General features: G+C 43.7%; 2 pseudogenes; both read left to right on the top strand.

Annotated features, from left to right (window-relative positions):
• Nucleotides 1-970: 970 nt before the first annotated feature.
• On the top strand, nucleotides 971-2056 carry LOC115663457 (TMV resistance protein N-like; annotated as a pseudogene).
• Nucleotides 2057-14776: 12720 nt separating this feature from the next.
• On the top strand, nucleotides 14777-15704 carry LOC130136928 (disease resistance protein RUN1-like; annotated as a pseudogene).
• The last annotated feature ends 5160 nt before the right edge of the window (nucleotides 15705-20864 follow it).

The raw sequence follows: 20864 nt of genomic DNA on the forward strand, positions 1-20864 counted from the left end.
ATGGTACTTGTTGAAGAATAATTTCTTACATCTTATTTCTCTTGTAACTGTTACAAGTACTAAGTGTACTTACAAAGAAAAGTCAAAGATTAGAGAAGACTGAGCTGCTTTCGACCAAAAAAGAAAAACCTTTCACATGCCACTATACACTGTTATAGTGGATTGGTATTCGTTAATAAATTGGATTAGATGGAGGATACTACCAAGTTCTAGAATATAATCTTATTGATCTTTACTTCATCTTTTACTAGCACGAATGACTAGAGTCATAATTTGCAGACTTGAAGCTGAATTCATCCAATCCGTTGTGGAGAAAATCTCAAAAAGATTGAGTGGCTTTTGCACGAACCTGTTTACTTTCCAACCAGTTGGGTTGGATTCTCAGCTACAAGCCTTGTATTCATTACTCCAATTAGAGGTTGAGGATGTCCGAATCATGGGAATTTTCGGCACAAGTGGAATAGGAAGGACTACGCTTGTGAAAGTTTTATACCACCGAATTGCAGATCAATTTGATCAAAGTTGCTTTCTGGCGAACGTGAAGGATATATTGAGCCAAGATGGCCTCGTTAAAATGCAGGAGACCCTTTTTGGTGACATTCTTGGCGATGGAGTTTCAGAGTTTGGTGACAATATTCAAGTAGTAATAAACTTCATGAGGAGTAAGCTTCACAAGAAGAGGGATTTGTTGTTGTTTGATGATGTTGAAGGGTTGTCGAAGCCTTTGAGCCGCCTGATCAAGGGAATGAACTTAGGCTTGGGAAGTAGAGTCATTTTGATCCCTCGACACAAAGAAACAGTAATCGGTCTATGTAGGGATATCTATACGGTAAGAGCGCTGAATGATGATCAAGCTCTCGAGCTTTTCAGTTGGAATGCACTTCAAGAAAGATATCCCAAAAGTGATTATAAGATGCTCTCAAATTGCTTCACCAGTTTTTCCAAAGGGCTTCCTTTAGTACTCACCATGATGGGTTCTTTCTTGAATGGCAAAAGCGTCAAGGAATGGCAAGGATATTTTCATCGATTGAAAGAAATCCCTCAGGGAAACATTCATGAAATAACGAGGATTGTTATCAATGGCTTAGAGGTCAATGAGAGGACGATTTTTCTTGACATCGCGTGTTTTCTTAATGGATATGACAAAGAAGAGATCCTCAAATCCCTAAACCAATGTGGTATCCATACCAATAGTGGGATTGAGATTCTTGCTCAAAAGTCTCTGGTATACATTGATGAAAGTAATAAAATATGGATGCATGATTTGTTTCAAGAAATGGGTAGACAAATTGTGATTGAAGAGTGTCCGGAAAAACCCCAGCAAATGAAGCAAAATATGGCGTCAAGAGGATGCTTTACAAGTGGTTAGGCAACATTCGGTAAGATTTAATCATAAACCTAAAAAGAAAAATTTGAACATATTGGTATATATTCTTTTTGCGGACTTGACCTTTACATGGTATAAAAGTTTTAGATTGCATAATTAGGATAGCCACATATGGAATTTTGCCAATTAGGGTTGAAGCAAGAAATTTAGGGTTTAGGATCTATATTTCGTGCTTTATTGTTTAGCTGATGGTTATATAACCTAGTATAAATCCTCTCATTTGTCCTTTCATTATAAGATAAGCATATCTTCATTTGGAAATGGCGTGTGTTATAATAGTTTTTAGACTAGCACTGTTTTAATACAAAATTAAACGTTATTCTTAGAGTTAGACTTGTTGTTTTTTTATCGGTTTAGGTATCTGCTTATTTTCAAGTGCTTCCGATATGCATAATTATTTTTATTTCGCTCTAACAGGGAACGGATGCCATTGAAGGCATTAAATTAGACAAGGTTGATGTCGAAGACTTGATCTTGAATGCAGACTCGTTCAAAAATATGAAGAAGCTTAGGCTATTTATAATGTCTGATCATGTCCCTTATTGTGGACCAGCCGGACATCTATCGGAAAAGCTGTGGAGGCGTTTTGCACGGAACAACAATAATATGTTCACATATTGGGAGACGCTGCTGAAGCAAATTTCCAGGTTCCGGTCTCGAGGAGCCTGAAGAACAAGATCACCAGATCCGAATGGGGCATGGAGGAATAAACCCTTGGTGGTGGTGCTGCTTTCCACCTGACAGAAATAATGTTGTATATTGTACTGCCTTGTGATAAATTCTTATGGATATGGAATTCAGTAGCCATGTTAGAGATAATTAGGGATTTCTCTAAAATAATTTCTTATGTTAGAGATATTTAAAAATTCTGTTGATCCTATATATATATCTCAAAATTGTGCGTATATCTCCTTTTGATTGTACATATCTTGATTTATACATGTTATCGTAGATAATCTCATAATGCCTATAAATAGATTGATGTACTCTTCATTATTATACATTGAAATATACACAAATTCTAGATTCCTCTCATCTGCATATGTAAAAAGGACACCACAAATGCCATAACTTTCGTACAGCGCTCACTTGAGTACCATAACATTTTTTTTTATCATTTGAGTGCTATAATTTATGTAGAGCGCCCATTTGAGAGCCATAAATTTTTAAAAACATTAACCACAAGTGCTATGCCATATCGGATTTCCGGCACTTTGGTGAACATTTTTTAAAATTTTTAACACTTAAGTGATCGATTGAAAGTTATGGTACTCAAGTGAAAGTTCTTTAGAAGTTATGGTATTCAAGTGGTCGAAAAAAAGTTATGGCACTTGTGGTGTCCTTATCCCTCCGTATCTTTATTCTTAACTTGGTATTAGAGTCATCGTATCTAAGGAAATCTAAGTGCACCCGATGCACCTAGTAGCAAGATAAGTCCATTTCGCCGCTCGACAGTGTTCACTTGAGCGCCTTATCCGCGTCTAAGCAAGCGCCACAATGATTGTGTTACATCGCCAAGTCGAGCTTTTCTTTTTCATGGAGGTATTTTTCGACTTCGCAAAGACATGTCCTCGCACAATATCTTTTGCTTAGCAAAGCCTAGCTTATTCTGCTTACTGTAGCCACACAAGCCGTATCGATCACGGTAGTTACTGACAGCAAAGTCGATCGCAAGGACCAATACTGTTCTGCTTCAGCAACCTATTTGACTGCAAAGGACGCATGCTGTTAGCTTCCGATTCTCGACTTTTCACTTCTTGTTTCGAGAAGCTGACAGCACTACCAAACTCACCGCCGTCAGGCAAGCAATGTGACATCCCGAATTTCGGCCCATTTTTGGGATTTATAAAACGCGTAATTTGTCGGTGTGCTTATAGTAAAATCTCGCTCGGGAACTGATCACTCCCGGTTATCATTTTAAATTAGAGATTTCGCTAGAATCGCACTCGATCAAATTTGGCCGTTATTTGGATCCCGAACTTGGCAGTCGATTTCCGGGAGTTTCGGGACAAAATAAATTGGACGGTGTCAATATTATGGTAGCTAATGTTGAGATTGTCAGGAATGATGGAAAAATGGGAGCTTTTGACCACGTGCGAATTTGGACTAGTAGATCTCCCTCGTTATAATTTGGTCTAATTAATTTGGCCTTTGTCCCTTTTTATGTGCGAGGCTTATTTTGGACCGGTAAACCATTTTCGATTTTTAGTTTGGGCCATCGGATTGCAAATAATATTTGAATGTTCAAATATTTTCTTTTATTTCATCTCTCTCTCTCTCTCTCCCTCCCTCTGACCCCGCGCGCGTCTTTCTCCCTCCCCTCTCTGCAGACGTCCCCTCAACACCCACCCCCACCTACTCTCTCTCTCTCTTCTTTTCTTTTCTTTCTTTCTTTTTCCTTTCTTCCTCTGTTCTTCTTCTTCTTCCTCCTTCTTCGCCCCGCGGCCCAGTTACGCTCAGTTACGCCGGTCGCCGTCCGCTGCTTCGGCCGCCTCCACCTACGCCCGTCTTTGCCGCCGATCGCCGCCGCCCAAGCAAGCCCGACCGCCGTCGCGTTGACCACCAGCCGCCGCCCGACCGTTCCCTTTCTCTCCCTCACGAGCGCGCGCGACAAGCAAGCCGTCGGCTGCTGCCCTCCGCCTCGGCTGGCAGCCGCGTGCCGCGCCGTCGCCGGCCAGCCCGACCGTGCGTCGCGCCGACCGTGGGCCGCCGTCCTCCTCTCCTCAGCCGGCAACCCTTCCACCCACAACCATCACTCCCCCTCTCTTTCTCTTGTTTGGCCGTGCGGAGCACCCTCACCGGAGGAGCCGTCGCCGCCGACGGTGCCGTCGCCGGAACCACCACCCCACGCCTCACCGCCTCACGTCCGCCCTCTCTCTCTCCCGACCGCCGCGACCAGCCACCCTCCGCCTAGGCTCGCGCCGTTCGCGGAACCGCCGCGGCCGTTCTTTCCGCGGCGTCGCCGCTGTCCAGCCGCCATTGCCGCGTGTTCGGCTCGGTTTGAAGCTTAGGACACCCGGTGAGTTTGACCCTAAACCCTAATTAGGATTATTTGCATTTCTAGACAAGTTTAGGGGTTAAATTAGGGTAATTTAGGGGTTATAGTACAAAGGATGGAAGGGGTTGATGTCACGACTGATTTGGTGAATTATAGTGACCGTTTTGTTGAGGTTTCGCGGCTATGTAACTGCCGAGAGATGGCTGGTCAAGTTTGGAATGGAATAGCCCAAGTTTGGGGAAGTTCGAGTCTAGAATGCGGATTCTAGTGCGCGCCTTAATTGGCATTATGGTGGTTGATTAAAATGGTATCTTGGGGAGTCTAATGGGACATTTTGAGGTTATTAAATGGCTCGGCACGATCGATTTAGTGGCTGTCCATATCGGGTTTGAATCGGACAAGGCGCGATCAATTTGGGGGTTAGTTTGTGTAGGCCGTTAAGAGCGGATGTTGTGGCGTATTTGGTGGCTTAGCGTGATGTTCTAATCGAGGTTTAGTGGTATGTGGTGTGCTGAATAGCGGCTAAGCTTAGGAGCCTTGACTTGGGCGAAATTGTGGATTCGACGGATGTGATTTGTAGGCCGAGTAGTAGTTGTTTTTCGTAGCAAATTGGGGAGCCTAATGTGATGAATTGAAAGTGAATTGAGCGCCTAAGACGGACCGTTCATGGCTGGTTTAGTATCGGGAGGATTCGGGCCATAATTGTTTATTCGAGATTTTAGGGTGAACGGCTTAGGGAACGATGATCACCCGAGAGGATGCTAAATTAAACGTGACTTGAATGTGATTGTATGATGCCATGTCGCATGTCTAGCGGGACTAAGAATGGAATAGCTTGGCGGGCCTTGGGCTTATTGAATTGAATTGAATTGGAGTAAGTGTGGGGAATAAGTGCCGGTTTATTTGGGGCAAAAATGGAGTAGATTGAACATGCCGTTAATGCCTTGAAATTGTCAAATTTGTGAATAATTGTGTCTGGCATCTTGGCCTGGGAAATTGACTTTGGATTCTCGGGCATATGAATCGCATATCATGCCTTGCCATTAGCCGAAACTGAGTGCATTGGTATACATGACGGGCCAGTTTATAAAACTGTTGACCTTCGGGTCGGTTCATAAAACTGTTGGCCTTCGGGTCGGGATAAAACTGTGGCCTTCGGGTCGGGCCTTCGGGTCGAGATAAAACTGTGGCCTTCGGGTCGGGCCTTCGGGTCGAGATAAACTGTGGCCTTCGGGTCGGGCCTTCGGGTCGAGATAAACTGTGGCCTTCGGATCGGGCCTTCGGGTCGGAATAAACTGTGACCTTCGGGTCGGGCCTTCGGGTCGGAATAAACTGTGGCCTTCGGGCCGGGCCTTCGGGTCGAGATAAACTGTGGCCTTCGGGTCGGGCCTTCGGGTCGGGATAAACTGTGGCCTTCGGGTCGGGCCTTCGGGTCGGGACAAACTGTGGCCTTCGGGTCGTGGCCTTTGGGTCGGCCTAACTGTTGTTGGCCTCAGGGTCGTGGCCTTCGGGTCGATTTACTCGCATATGTTTTATAATGATATTAAAAGTCTAACCTGCATGGCGGAGTAGTGAATTGGGCTATGGGCCCGGGTGAACTTATATTGATTGTTATACTGGTTCAGTGATTTATGTGTTTTATTTACCCTCTAGAGGTGCACGTTAGCCTAGTTTAGGTTTAGGGAATTACTCACTGAGATTATTCTCATTGTTGTTTAAACCACATTTTCAGACCCCAGCCTTGAGGATGGCAGGCGTACCGAAGTGTTTTGGGAGGAGCCCCGGCTAGTTGTAGTGGCCTTGAATTGCTTTTGATTTTTGAGCGTGGGCTGTAGTTGAATATTGTGTCTGGTGCCCAGTATCAACGCAAGTGTAATTGTTCATGTTGTTTGCTGAGTGGCTATCCTTGGCCATTTGTTTCAAAACTGTTCGGGTATTGTATTGCTTCTGCGTGTGCTTTAATCTCTGTGTTGGGCGTTGGGTCGGCGACGTGTCCTGGGACGTCGCACTTGTAATGGACCTTGGAGGGATGTTCGCACGTCGTAGGATTCGGGGCGTGACATCCCCGTTTGATTTGGTATCAGAGCAAGGTTAGCTCGATCTAATTAGGTCGAAGCTTGGAGTGATAAGGAGCGATGACCTTGGGTAGCCAGTAGGGAGACCTTGCATGCTACGTGTACCTCCTGACTGTTTGTGTAGTGATTGACTGGTTGTCGAACTGACCGTAAAGTGCAGGTGCGGCAGGACCCGAGGTAAGTACGCGAATCTCTTGGGCTGAGATGTTGTGCTATTGTGTAAAATTGCATGCTGGTTGCTTGACTGCTGTTATGTATACCTGCCTAGGACCTTAGACCGGTTTAGCTTGGTTTAGGTCTTTAATTCATGAATGGGATTATAGCAGTTAAGTGAGCGGTGTGACCTTGTGAATTTGAGTAGTCGAAGTTGAGGTCGAGGTCGAGGTCGAGGTCGTATAGGTCTGCAAGCTGAAATTGTAGAGGATCCCAAGGTAGATGGAATTATGAGGGCACTCGAAGAAGTTGGAATTTTAAATGGGAATGATGGGAACCAAGGTTAAGAGTAAGTTAATGCAGTCAGACAGATGCAATAGCTAGTTGAGCAACTTTCGAAATTAAAACCTCTGCATTTTGATGGAAAAAGTGACCCCGAGACTACATCACTTTACATATAAGAGTTGGAAGAGGCTTTGCAGTATTGGGGGATACTTTGGTAGGGGACTTCAATGGGGAGTAATTTTCGGAGATTGCAAGAACAGACAAAAGAGAGTTTCTCCTGCTTCGCAATCGGATGTCAGTCAATCAGTACGAGGTCAAGTTTGTAAGGCTATCTAAGTACGCACTAAGGATGGTCAAGGACCATGTGGATAGGACGCAGAGGTTCTGGGATGGATTGAAATCGGAACTTTGCAACCAGTTAGTACTCTTGAGTCTTAAGGGATTACAATGAGCTGTGTGAGAGGGCTCGATGGGTGAAGTGGATATGAGTGAAATGGCTGCCACTTCGGGACCGCGATATGCCCCGGTTAGGGACAATAGGAACTTGGAGAAAAAGGTCTATGACAGAGAACATGAGACTTGTCCCTCCGGTAAGGGAGAACTTTGGAGAGCCAAACTACTACTCCGACGCCGTATGTAGGTCTTGTGGAAAAAGGCATAGAAATAGCCATTGCCAAGGTACAAGTGAAGCGTGTTGTGGAGGTGGACAGCAAGGTCACCGAGTGAGAAATTGTTGAACCGATAAATTAGTCCACTGATGCAATCGCAGCTATCACAGGTAGGATATTAAGTGAGAGCTGCCGTGAAGATTAACCAGAATCAGCTAAGGACTTAAGGAAAAGTATATGTTTTGGCTGAGAAGGAAGCGAAGCATGCGTTGTGAAAGTCGGTATGCATTACGAGGCGATATTGGGTGCAAAGGAGATGAATTTGAAGTTATCGCTTGAGTGGTCATGAAAGACTTATAATTAATTTTATGGTGAATAGGCACAATCGGTTTAAGGATCCATGGATTACTGATGATATTCTTGGGCGGGTTTGGAAGGATGAGTGTATTTAGAAATTTCAGATTTTGTAAAGGACCGATGTGATTCGTTTTGGGAGACTGTTGGATTAAAATTGGATGGATTGAGCTTGGTCTTTGAGGTATAGAAAGATAATGATTGGTGGCTAACTAGTCGGTTGAGGAACTAAGGCTAAAGGACATAAACGAGGTGTGTAATCTTCCCGATGTCTTTCCTTAGGAATTGCCGAGATTGCCACCTGGAAGGAAAGTAGAGTTTGTGATTGAATTAACCCTGGGGACTGAGCCAATCTCGAAGCCGCCTTATAGGATGTCATTGTCAGAGTTGAAAGAACTTAAGGTACGGATGCAAGAATTGCTAGACAAAGGTTTTATCCAACCGAGTGCGTCTCCATGGGGAGCACCAGTCCTGTTCGTCAGGAAGAAGGATGGATCGTTGAGGCTGTGTATCGATTACCGTCAGTTGAATCAGGTAACCATTAAGAATAGGTACCCTTTGCTAAGGATAGATGACCTATTTGATCAGTTGCAAGGGGCGTCGATATTATCAAAGATCGACTTGAGGACTAGCTATCACCAGTTAAGAATCCAAAAGGAGGATATCCCAAAGACGGCATTCAAGACGAGAGGTATGGACATTATGAATCCACGATTATGCCGTTTGGACTAACACCCCTGCGACTTCCATGGATTTAATGAACCGGGTATTCAAGGAGTTCTTAGACCAAATTATCGTTTTTATTGATGATATTCTAGCATATTCAAAGAGTTTCGAGGAACATGAGATACATCTGGAAAGAGTTCTACGGACGTTAAGAGAGCACGCACTGTATGCTAAGTTTAGCAAGTGCGAATTTTGGCTGAATCAAGTTGCACTTCTCGAACATATAATTTTCGGAGAAGGAATCTCTGTGGATCCAACAAAGATTGAGGCAGTAATGGATTGGCCGAGACCGACGACAGTTACTGAGGTTCGAAGCTTCCTAGGACTGGCAGGTTATTATCGGAGATTTGTGGAAAGATTTCAGCGATAGCCACTCCATTAACGAGGTTGCTTAAGAAGGAAACTAAGTTTGAATGGACGGAAAAGTGCGAAGAGAGTTTTCAGGAATTGAAACAAAGATTTACAACAGCGCCAGTATTGACGATTCCTTCAAGACCGGGCGGGTATGAGATTTATAGTGATGCTTCGCTTAGAGGTTTGGGGTGCGTGTTAATGCAACATGGAAAGGTAGTTGCTTATGCATCGCGGCAGTTAAGGCCTCATGAGATGAACTACCCGACCCACGACTTGGAACTAGCAGCAATTATTTTCGCGCTTAAAATTTGGAGGCATTATTTATGTGGAGAAAGGTTCCAAATTTACACGGACCATCAAGGTCTCAAGTACTTGTTTTCGCAGAAGGAGTTGAATATGAGGCAGAGGCGTTGGATGGAATTGTTGAAGGACTATGACTACGACATATTGTATCACCCCAGAAAGGCCAATCGGGTAGCAGATGCCTTAAGTCGGAAATCGAGCATCGCGTAATTGCTGGTTAAAGAGTGGACTTTATTAAAAGGAGCGTGGGACTCAAAATTTAAGTTCGAGGTAAGACACCTCTCCTGTCTGATGGCAATATTAAGGATTGAGCCGGAAGTGCAAGCCAAGATCAAGGCGTTGTAGTCTGCGGACTTTGAGATTCAGAAAATTTTGAGTATGGATAACTCTAAAAGGAAACCAGACTTTTAGGTGTCAGAGGATGGAATCCTTAGGTCTTGAGGACGATTGTGCGTGCCCGATAAATTGGAATTCAAGGAAGAGATTTTGTCGGAGGCTCATAGGAGCAGTTATAGTATTCACCCGGGCAGCACTAAGATGTACCAGAATCTTCGCCAGCACTATTGGTGGAATGGAATGAAAGCGGATGTGGCCAGGCATGTGGCTAAGTGTTTGACATGCCAACAAGTGAAGGCACAGTATTGTAAACCTGGCGGGATGTTGTAGCCGTTGGAAATCCCAAAATGGAAATGGGAGCACATTATAATGGATTTTGTAACGGGATTGCCAAGAAGCCAGAGGGGACACGACTCTATTTGGGTGATAGTAGATAGATTGGCCAAATCAGCGCACTTCCTGGCAGTGCGAAAGGACTTCGAGCTAGAAAGGCTGGCAGAGTATATGTGCGTCAAATAGTTCGTCTTCTCGGAGTACCGGTATTAATCACATCGGACTGTGATCCCTGGTTCACCGCAAATTTTTGGAAGAGTCTGCAATCAGCCAGGGGAACTAAGCTCCAGTTCAGTACGGCTTATCATCCTCAGACGGTTGGCCAGTCTAAAAGGACTATTCAGACATGGGAAGATATGCTGAGGGCGTGTATGTTAGACTTTTAGGGCAAGTGGGAAGAACAGTTACATTTGGTGGGATTTGCCTACAATAATAGCTTTCAACAGAGTATCAGGATGGCACCATTTGAGGCACTTTATGGCAGGGCGTGCAGAACACCATTGTGTTGGGATGAAGTGGGGGAAAGAAATATAACGGGTCCAGAGTTTATTCAGCAATCGATGGAAACAGTAAAGGTTATCCGGGAAAGGTTGAGAACTGCTCAGAGCCGTCAAAAGAACTATGTGGACCGCAGACGTAGGCCTTTGGAGTTTCAAGTAGGGGATCACGTTTCTCTCGAGGTATCGCCGATGAGAGGACTGTCTCGGTTTGACAAGAAAGGGAAACTAAGTCCAAGATATATAGACCCATATGAGATTTTGGAAAGGATTGGATCGTTAGCATACTGCCTAGCCTTACCACCGAAATTGTCACAAGTTCATAACATCTTCCACGTGTCGACGTTAAGGAAGTATGAACCAGACCCGACCCATGAGCTGAATCATGAAGTAATGGACGTGGACGACAGGGTGTCGTACGTGGAAAAGGCAGTTAGGATCGAAGACAGAATAGAGAGAGTGTTGCGAAACAAGAAAATTTCGATAGTCAAGGTAATTTGGAAACACCATGGGACTGAAAGTGCGACGTGGGAAAGTGAGGAGCTGATGCGACACCAGTACCCCCATTTGTTTGGATAACTAGGTTGGATTGTAAATTTCGAGGACGAAATTTTTGTAAGGGGGAAGAGTTGTGACATCCCGAATTTCGGCCCATTTTGGGATTTATAAAACGCGTAATTTGTCAGTGTGCTTATAGTAAAATCTTGCCCGGGAACTGATCACTCCCGGTTATCATTTTAAATTAGAGATTTCGCTAGAATCGCACTCGATCAAATTTGGCCGTTATTTGGATCCCGAACTTGGCAGTCGATTTCCGGGAGTTTCGGGACAAAATAAATTGGACGGTGTCAATATTATGGTAGCCAATGTTGAGATTGTCAGGAATGATGGAAAAATGGGAGCTTTTGACCACATGCGAATTTGGACTAGTAGATCTCCCTCGTTATAATTTGGTCTAATTAATTTGGCCTTTGTCCCTTTTTATATGCGAGGCTTATTTTGGACCGGTAGACCATTTTCGGTTTTTAGTTTGGGCCATCGGATTGCAAATAATATTTGAATGTTCAAATATTTTCTTTTATTTCCTCTCTCTCTCTCACTCCCTCCCTCTGACCCCGCGCGCGTCTTTCTCCCTCCCCTCTCTGCAGACGTCCCCTCAACACCCACCCCCACCTACTCTCTCTCTCTTCTTTTCTTTTCTTTTCTTTCTTTCTTTTTCCTTTCTTCCTCTGTTCTTCTTCTTCTTCCTCCTTCTTCGCCCGCGACCGTGGTTACCCCCTCCGTTACGCCCTGGGCCGCCGTCCGCTTCGGCCGCCCTCCACGCCTCTGCCCGCCTCGCCCGCGCCGGTCGCCGCCGCGGCCAAAGAAGCCCGACCGCCGTCGCGTTGACCACCGGCCGCCGCCCGACCGTTCCCTTTCTCTCCCTCACGCGCGCGCGACAGCAAGCCGTCGCCGCGCCCTCCGCCTCGGCCCTAGAAGCCGCGTGCCGCTGTCGCCGGCCAGCCCGACTGCGTCAGCGCGCCGACCGTGGGCCGCCGTCCCCTCTCCTCAGCCGGCAGCCCTTCCACCCACAACCATCACTCCCCCTCTCTTTCTCTTGTTTGGCCGTGCGGAGCACCTCACCGGAGGAGCCGTCGCCGCCGCCGGTGCCGTCGGGAACCACCACCCCACGCCTCACCACGGCCCTCACCCGGTCCGCCCTCTCTCTCTCCCGACCGCCGCGACCAACCACCCCTCCGCCTAGGCTCGCGCTTCTTCGCCGGAACCGCCGCGCCGCAGCACGTTCCGGCGAGGCGTCGCCGCTGTCCAGCCGCCATTGCCGCGTGTTCGGCTCGGTTTGAAGCTTAGGATACCCGGTGAGTTTGACCCTAAACCCTAATTAGGATTATTTGCATTTCTAGACAAGTTTAGGGGTTAAATTAGGGTAATTTAGGGGTTATAGTGCAAAGGATGGTAGGGGTTGATGTCACGACTGATTTGGTGAATTATAGTGACCGTTTGATGAGGTTTCGCGGCTATGTAACTGCCGAGAGATGGCTGGTCAGGTTTGGAATGGAATAGCCCAAGTTTGGGGAAGTTCGAGTCTAGAATACGGATTCTAGTGCGCGCTTTAATTGGCATTATGGTGGTTGATTAAAATGGTATCTTGGGGAGTCTAATGGGACATTTTGAGGTTATTAAATGGCTTGGCACAATCGATTTAGTGGCTGTCCATATCAGGTTTGAATCGGATAAGGCGCGATCAATTTGGGGGTTAGTTTGTGTAGGCCGTTAAGAGCGGATGTTGTGGCGTATTTGGTGGCTTAGCGTGATGTTCTAATCAAGGTTTAGTGGTATGTGGTGTGCTGAATAGCGGCTAAGCTTAGGAGCCTTGACTTGGGCGAAATTGTGGATTCGACGGATGTGATTTGTAGGCCGAGTAGTAGTTGTTTTTCGTAGCAAATTGGGGAGCCTAATGTGATGAATTGAAAGTGAATTGAGCGCCTAAGACGGACCGTTCATGGCTGATTTAGTATCGGGAGGATTCGGGCCATAATTGTTTATTCGAGATTTTAGGGTGAACGGCTTAGGGAACGATGATCACCCGAGAGGATGCTAAATTAAACGTGACTTGAATGTGATTGTATGATGCCATGTCGCATGTCTAGCGGGACTAAGAATGGAATAGCTTGGCGGGCCTTGGGCTTATTGAATTGAATTGAATTGGAGTAAGTGTGGGGAATAAGTGCCGGTTTATTTGGGGCAAAAATGGAGTAGATTGAACATGCCGTTAATGCCTTGAAATTGTCAAATTTGTGAATAATTGTGTCTGGCATCTTGGCCTGGGAAATTGACTTTGGATTCTCGGGCATATGAATCGCATATCATGCCTTGCCATTAGCCGAAACTGAGTGCATTGGTATACATGACGGGCCAGTTTATAAAACTGTTGACCTTCGGGTCGGTTCATAAAACTGTTGGCCTTCGGGTCGGGATAAAACTGTGGCCTTCGGTTCGGGCCTTCGGGTCGAGATAAAACTGTGGCCTTCGGGTCGAGATAAACTGTGGCCTTCGGGTCGGGCCTTCGGGTCGAGATAAACTGTGGCCTTCGGGTCGGGCCTTCGGGTCGGAATAAACTGTGACCTTCGGGTCGGGCCTTCGGGTCGGAATAAACTGTGGCCTTCGGGCCGGGCCTTCGGGTCGAGATAAACTGTGGCCTTCGGGTCGGGCCTTCGGGTCGGGATAAACTGTGGCCTTCGGGTCGGGACAAACTGTGGCCTTCGGGTCGTGGCCTTTGGGTCGGCTTTACTGTTGCTGGCCTCAGGGTCGTGGCCTTCGGGTCGATTTACTCGCATATGTTTTATAATGATATTAAAAGTCTAACCTGCATGGCGGAGTAGTGAATTGGGCTATGGGCCCGGGTGAACTTATATTGATTGTTATACTGGTTCAGTGATTTATGTGTTTTATTTACCCTCTGGAGGTGCACGTTAGCCTAGTTTAGGTTTAGGGAATTACTCACTGAGATTATTCTCATTGTTGTTTAAACCACATTTTCAGACCCCAGCCTTGAAGATGGCAGGCGTACCGAAGTGTTTTGGGAGGAGCCCCGGCTAATTGTAGTGGCCTTGAACTGCTTTTGATTTTTGAGCATGGGCTGTAGTTGAATATTGTGTCTGGTGCCCAGTATCAACGCAAGTGTAATTGTTCATGTTGTTTGCTGAGTGGCTATCCTTGGCCATTTGTTTCAAAACTGTTCGGGTATTGTATTGCTTCCGCGTGTGCTTTAATCTCTGTGTTGGGCGTTGGGTCGGCGACGTGTCCTGGGACGTCGCACTTGTAATGGACCTTGGAGGGATGTTCGCACGTCGTAGGATTCGGGGCGTGACAAGTAACATAGTAAAATCTCATTGTAAACAGAAGCTTAGAGCATTGCACGTGCCCCCACGCACTGCCCGCCTCAATCCATTAAGTACATAAGCCTATAAATAGGTTGATGTATTCTTTATTATAATACATCAAAATATACACAAATTTCAAATTCCTCTCTTCTGCATTTTTGTACTCTTCATTATTATACATCGGAATACACACAAGAGGGTTTCGTCAATGTTTGATGATATTGAAGGGTTGTCGGAGCTATTGAGCCATTTGATCGACGCAATAAACTTAGGCTTGGGAAGTAGAGTTATTTTGATTTTGTGACACGAAATAATCTTAATCAGTCTATGAGGGAAATCTTTAAGGTAAGAGTGCTGAATGATGATCAAGCTTTCGAGATTTTCAGTTGGAATGCAATCCAAGAAAGATATGCCAAAAGTGATTATGAGATGCTCTCAAATTGCTTCAACAGTTTTTTCAAAGGGCTTTCCTTGGTACTCACCGTGATGGGTTCTTTCTTGAATGGCAAAAGTGGTAAAGAATGCAAGGAGCTTTTGATCAATTGAAAGAAATCCATCCGGGAAAGGTTCTTGAAATACCGAGGATTGTTATTGATGGCTTAGAGGCCAATGAGAGGATGATTTTTTCAACATCACATGTTTTCTTAATGGATATGACAAAGAAGAGATCATCAATTCCCTAGATCAATGTGGTATCCATGCCAAGAGTGGGATTGAGATTTTGGCTCAAAAGTTGAAATGCATTGATGAAAATAATAATATATGGATGCATGATTTGCAACAAGAAATGGGCAGACGAATCGTGATTCAAGAGTGCCCAGCAAATCCTAGCAAGCAAAGCAAAATATGACATCATGAGGATGCTCTACAAGTGATTAGGCAACATTCAGTAAGAATTAAGCATGTCCTAAAAAAATTAGATTGCATAATTAGGATAGCCACATGCATCTTTTTATTTTTGCCAATTAGGGTTTAAGAGGGTTTCCGATTTTTATTTCGCTCTTTTTTAATTTTCTCCTTAAAATTACAAAATGTATAGTTGAGCTGACATTTAGAAAACCTAGTATAAATCCTCTAGTTTGTCCTTTCATCGTGTATATCTTCATTTAGAAATGGGGTGTGTCATTATGAGTTTTAGACTATCACGGTTTTAATACAAAATTAAACATCATTCTTAGAGTTAGACTTGCTTTTTGGAATGGTTTAGATATCTGCTTATTTTCAGGGGCTTCTGATATGCATAATTATTTTCATTTTGCTTTGACAGGAAACAGATGCCATTGAAGGTATTAAACTAGACAAGGTTGATGTAGAAGAATTGATCTTAAATGCAGACTCGTTCAGAAAGATGAAGAAGCTCTGGCTATTTATAATGGCTGATCATGTCCCTCATAGTGGACCAGCCGGACATTGATATGTTCGGGTGTTCGAAATTTTGATAATTCTGTTGATTCTATATATATCTCAAAATTATCACCGGAAATAATCTTATATTTTGTACAGCCTTGTGATAAATGCTTATAGATAAGGAATTTAGTAGCCTTTTGCAGCGGCAAAGGAAGTCATAATTTTTTATTAGCCTTTTGCAGCAGGAAATAATCTTATATGTCGAAGTTCTTGTCTCACGGAGCCTGAAGAACCCGAATTTTTTTTTTTTAATCTTGATGCTGGTCCATTTCAACCTCTGCCTAAAATATTCATTGGATCGGTCCAAACTTGAGTCTATGCACGGATCCAGTAGACTCAGTTTATTGGACTTTTGCACATTTGCCCAATTTAAATGTCTTGTAAAAAAGCTTTGCACATTGAAGTTTTAGTTTTCGTCCTTATACTTCCACTTCTTTTCTATCAAGTTCATATACTTTCAATTCTTCAAATCAAATCTCTCCGACACGAAATCCGGTCAAATCTAATTGACTTGGCTGTTAGAAGCGTGACGTGGAATTAACATTGCCTAGGTAAACACCAACCATGGATTGTGAGTTGGTGGAAGCATGAAAAACAAATTAAAAAAAAATTAATCGATTCACTATGTATGACCTCTCAGTGGGTGTCCATATAGGTAATATTTAATTCACGTTACTCTTCGGCTTCCTCCGACAGCCTCATCAATTGGATTTGGCCGAATTTTGTGTTGAGGACTTTGTTAGACATTTTGCGTAAATAGAAAGACTTGATTAGAAAACTCGAAAGTACAGAGACTTGATTCGTGTCACACAAAATCTAATGCGCAGACAAAACAAAAACAATTTGAGCGAGAAATAAAGGCAAAAAAATAAAAAGTAAACTTGACACAGCCAATTTTTGTGGTTCAATGGTGTACCTACTTCACAAAGAGATCGACGTAATAGTCTTGCTAAAATTGGCAAAGAGGAGATTACAATTACTTAATCACACTCACTTACAAATGTTTCCCGACCTCAATTACACCGGATAAGCCCCACAATAATAATTAATCAGAAAATCTTTTGTGAGTTAACACTTGACGTAATGAGCGAAATAGGTCAAAATACGCGTTTTAACGAAACTCTTCTAAATGAATGAGTTCTTTCAAGTGTGGTTTCTAGAAATCGAGCCGGGGCAAGGTATGTATTTTGCTTTTAGAAGCCAACACTTGAAAGAACTCGTTCATTTAAAAGAGTTTAAGTTAAAACACGTATTTTGACTTATTTCGCTCATTACATCAAGTGGATTATCCTTTCTCATTAATATCTCCCATACGAAATTTCTAGTTATTTGATCAAATATTTTACCTATTTTCTTGGGAATTTAAGTTACTTGCATTATATGAGTGGGTATAGCCAAAGACGAATCTAGAATTCTTCTGAGGGGCAAAGACCTAAGTTCCTTTAAAAACACCAATTTAAGGCCGGGTCCTAATTTTGTTCAAATATTTTTGTCTGACGCAAAAAAAAATTCTCTTAAAATAGTATCAACATTAGGTCGAGTTTTAATTTTGGCTCTAACATTTCTTTGTCTCATAAAAAAAACACAAACTTTCAGTAGACCCTAGCTCTCGTCAAGTTTCCATCTAATAATGTCGTTAAAAATTCGATGTGCCATTCCACATGTATTCGCCGGAAACTTGACAGAAGCTTGACAGGAGCCATATCTATGTACTAAATGAAAATTTTTGTATTTTTATGACACAAAAAAACTTTAGGCTAAAATTGAGATTCGAGTTTAAGTAAATGCTTTTTTATGGGACTAGAATTAAGATTCGAGCTAAAGTTATGATATAAAAAAAATTTTGGTTAAAATTGAGACTCGAGTTAAAGTTGGTAACTTTTAAGGAAAATAGCCCGGCGTAGAGTTTGGTAAATGATTACTCCAATAGCAACGTAATGTATTTATGCTTAAAAATAGGCAAAAGTACACTAGAAGTGCCATAACTTGTATATGGCGATCACTTTGGTGTCATAACTTTTTTTCGGATCACTTTGGTGTCAACTTTTTTGAAAATCGATCACTTTAGTGCCAATGCTGACGTGGCTCGTCGGAAATCCGATGTGGCGCTGACATGGCTCGCCGGAGAGGTCCAGTCAGCATTAAAAACCAAAAACGACGCCGTTTAGCCCCCTAACGTGTACTTTTTAAAAAAAATTATATTATATTAAAAAAAAAAAAAAAACTTGCAGCAGCGGCGATGGAGCCCTCGCCGCTGCTGCCGCCAACCCACCACCGCCGGGAAGGGCCGGCGGTGGTGGGCGCAGTGGTCGGCAAGGGTCGCCGGGGCCGGGGACCTCGCCGAGCCCGGCCGAGGGCCGGATCCGGCGAGGTCTCTCCTCGCCGGACGAAGGCGAGGCTGACCTCGCCGTCGCACGGGTCGCGACGGCGAGGCACGGCCTCGCCTCGCCTAGCGAAGGCGAGGACGCGCCTCGCCGTCGCGACCCTCGTCGACGCCTGGGTCGAGGCGAGACCTCGCCGTCGCGACCCGGGCGACGGCGAGGTCAAACTCGCCTTCGCGACCCGGGGCGACGGCGAGGTCGGCCTCGCCTCGCCCAGCAAAGGCGAGGCCAGACCTCGCCGTCGCCTGGGTCGCGACGGCGAGGTCTCGCCTCGCCGGATCCGGCCCTCGCTGGGCTCGGCGAGGGTCGCCGGATCCGACCCTCCCTAGGCTCGGCGAGGGTCGCCGGGCCCTAGCCAGGGGCCGGCGACCCTCGCCGACCACTGCGCCCACCACCGCCGGCCCTTCCCGGTGGTGGTAGGTTGGCGGCAGCAGCGGCGAGGGCTCCCTTGCCGCTGCTGCAACTTTTTTTTTAAAAAAAAAAAATTAAAAAAAATTCAAAAAAAAACCACGTAATTTCCACCGTGTACAAGTCAGACCATTTTTTTTTAATATAAATGCCAGGTCAGCTTTTTGGCCGGAGTCACTAAAGTGATCGATTTTCTTTCGACTTGGTACCAAAGTGATCCGAAAAAAAGTTATGGCACCAAAGTGATCGCCATACACAAGTTATGTCACTTCTAGTGTACTTTTGCCCTTAAAAATATGATAGAATTATTTACTGTATATTTTGTTTGTGTATAGAAGCTACATCTTCATGATTTCAGAATGGTTAAGTAAACTTTATCAATATATGGGGGCTAATTAAATGATTGACAAGTAAGTGATAAGCTTCAAACATCGATTTCCAAGAAAATAACACAGGCAAACAATCTACACAAGCAGAGTATGATAATAAAATAATAGAACGAAAGAACACACTAGAAATTTTTTTATCGAAGTTCACCCAAACTTAAGCTATGTCTCCGTTTCATCCATTAAATTTTGAAAAAAAAAGGAATACAATGATAATATTCTCTCAAAATTAGAGTTCAAAGAGATTAAGAACACTCACGAAAAAAAAAAACCACTTTTTCTTCTCTCTTTTCCGCACACACTCACGTTTTTCTTCCTTTTGGTTGTCGCAGCCTCTCTTTTTCTTTTCTCTCTTTTTTCTTCTGAGCCAATTCACCACTATTGCCTCTCAATAGCTGATATATGAGGTGTAGCTTTTGACCTAAATGCAAAATAAATAAATAAAAAACAAAACGCCCTTGATAAAAAAGTTTGGCTTCACCCAGCAACAATCTCCCACTTGAAGACAAATACATCCAATGCACCAAGTAACTTTGCATTCATCTACTTTGAAAGCTAGTAACTAGAACTTGTGCTTTTACGATACTCCTGATCAATTAACATGGTGTAATGCTAATGGTAGTAGTACATAAAATATGCTCATGTTTGTCAAGTACCTTCGTAAACATGTCAACTAGATTCTTTGAGGCATCAATCTTCTATAGTTATAACTCATTATCTTTCAATGCTGATATGATGAAATGATAACGCTTCTTGATATGTCTAGTCTTTGAGCAATAAGTTGTATTTTTTGCTAAGTGCACTATACTTTCACTAACACTTCTTTTTTTTTTTGTCAAACACTAACACTTCACAGTGTGCTCACTAGCTGCTTTCCTCTATGTACTCGCAACCATATGATTTCCTTAAAGGCTTCTGTGATGGCCACTTACTCCACTTCTATCGTCGATAGAGCCAATACTTTATGTAGTTGAGATACCCAACTTGTTGCTGTACCTGCAAATGTAAAAAATATCCAGTGGTATTCTTACCACCTTCTTGATCATTCAAGTGATCTGCTTCGACATAACCCTACAATTCTAGTGATGTTTCTCCATAACAAACAAAGCAATTTGATGTACCTACCAGATATCTCAAAATCCATTTTAGTGCATTCCAATGCTCTTTGCCAAAATTATGCAAATATCGATTCACGAGTCTCACTGTCTATGCAATGTCTAGTCTCGTGCTCACCATGACATACATTAAACTTTCCATTGCTAATGCATATGGGACTGCCGCCATCTCATCTTTAAAGCCTGAGAATTCGAACACATATAATTGAAAAGTTTGAAGTGACTCGCTAAAGGAGTCGCAACCAGTTTTGCCTTATCCATGTTGAATCTCTTTAACAATTGTGTACACAGTCTTCTTGCGACAGCCATGGCTTCTTATTTTTTCTATCCCTGATGATTTTCATGCCTAAGATCTTCTTGGCCTCTCCTAAGTCTTTCATAGCAAACGACGATGCCAACATCTTCTTCATTTTTGCAATTTTCTTCATATTGGAGCTAGCCATTAGCATGTCATCCATATATAAAGAGAGATAAACACTATCACCATTGTCATACCTGCGAATATAGACACAATGATCAGCCTTGCAGTGTGAAAATAATTCTTTTTATGAAACCATCAAACTTTAAGTACTATTGCTGTGGAGCTCGCTTTAAGCCATATAAGCTTTTCTTCATGTGTTCCTTAGCTTTGACCTCAAAGCCTTTAGGTCGCCATGTATACCTCTCATCTAGGTCACCATGCAAAAACGTCGTTTCCATATCCAACTACTTGAAATGAAAATCCTCCACTACAATTATACTTTGCAGAACTTTGATTGATGTCAATTTCATTATTGGTGAAAATATCTCGGAGTAGTCGTTCCCTTCTTTTTGAGAAAAAACCCTTGATAACAAGTCTTACTTTGTATTTAGTACTCCCATCTGCTTCATTTTTTAT

The sequence above is a fragment of the Syzygium oleosum genome, unplaced genomic scaffold (assembly GCF_021117445.2).
Source record: "Syzygium oleosum isolate NSW1041296 unplaced genomic scaffold, Sole_v2.1 Sole_v2.55, whole genome shotgun sequence".
Lineage (NCBI taxonomy): Eukaryota > Viridiplantae > Streptophyta > Magnoliopsida > Myrtales > Myrtaceae > Syzygium > Syzygium oleosum.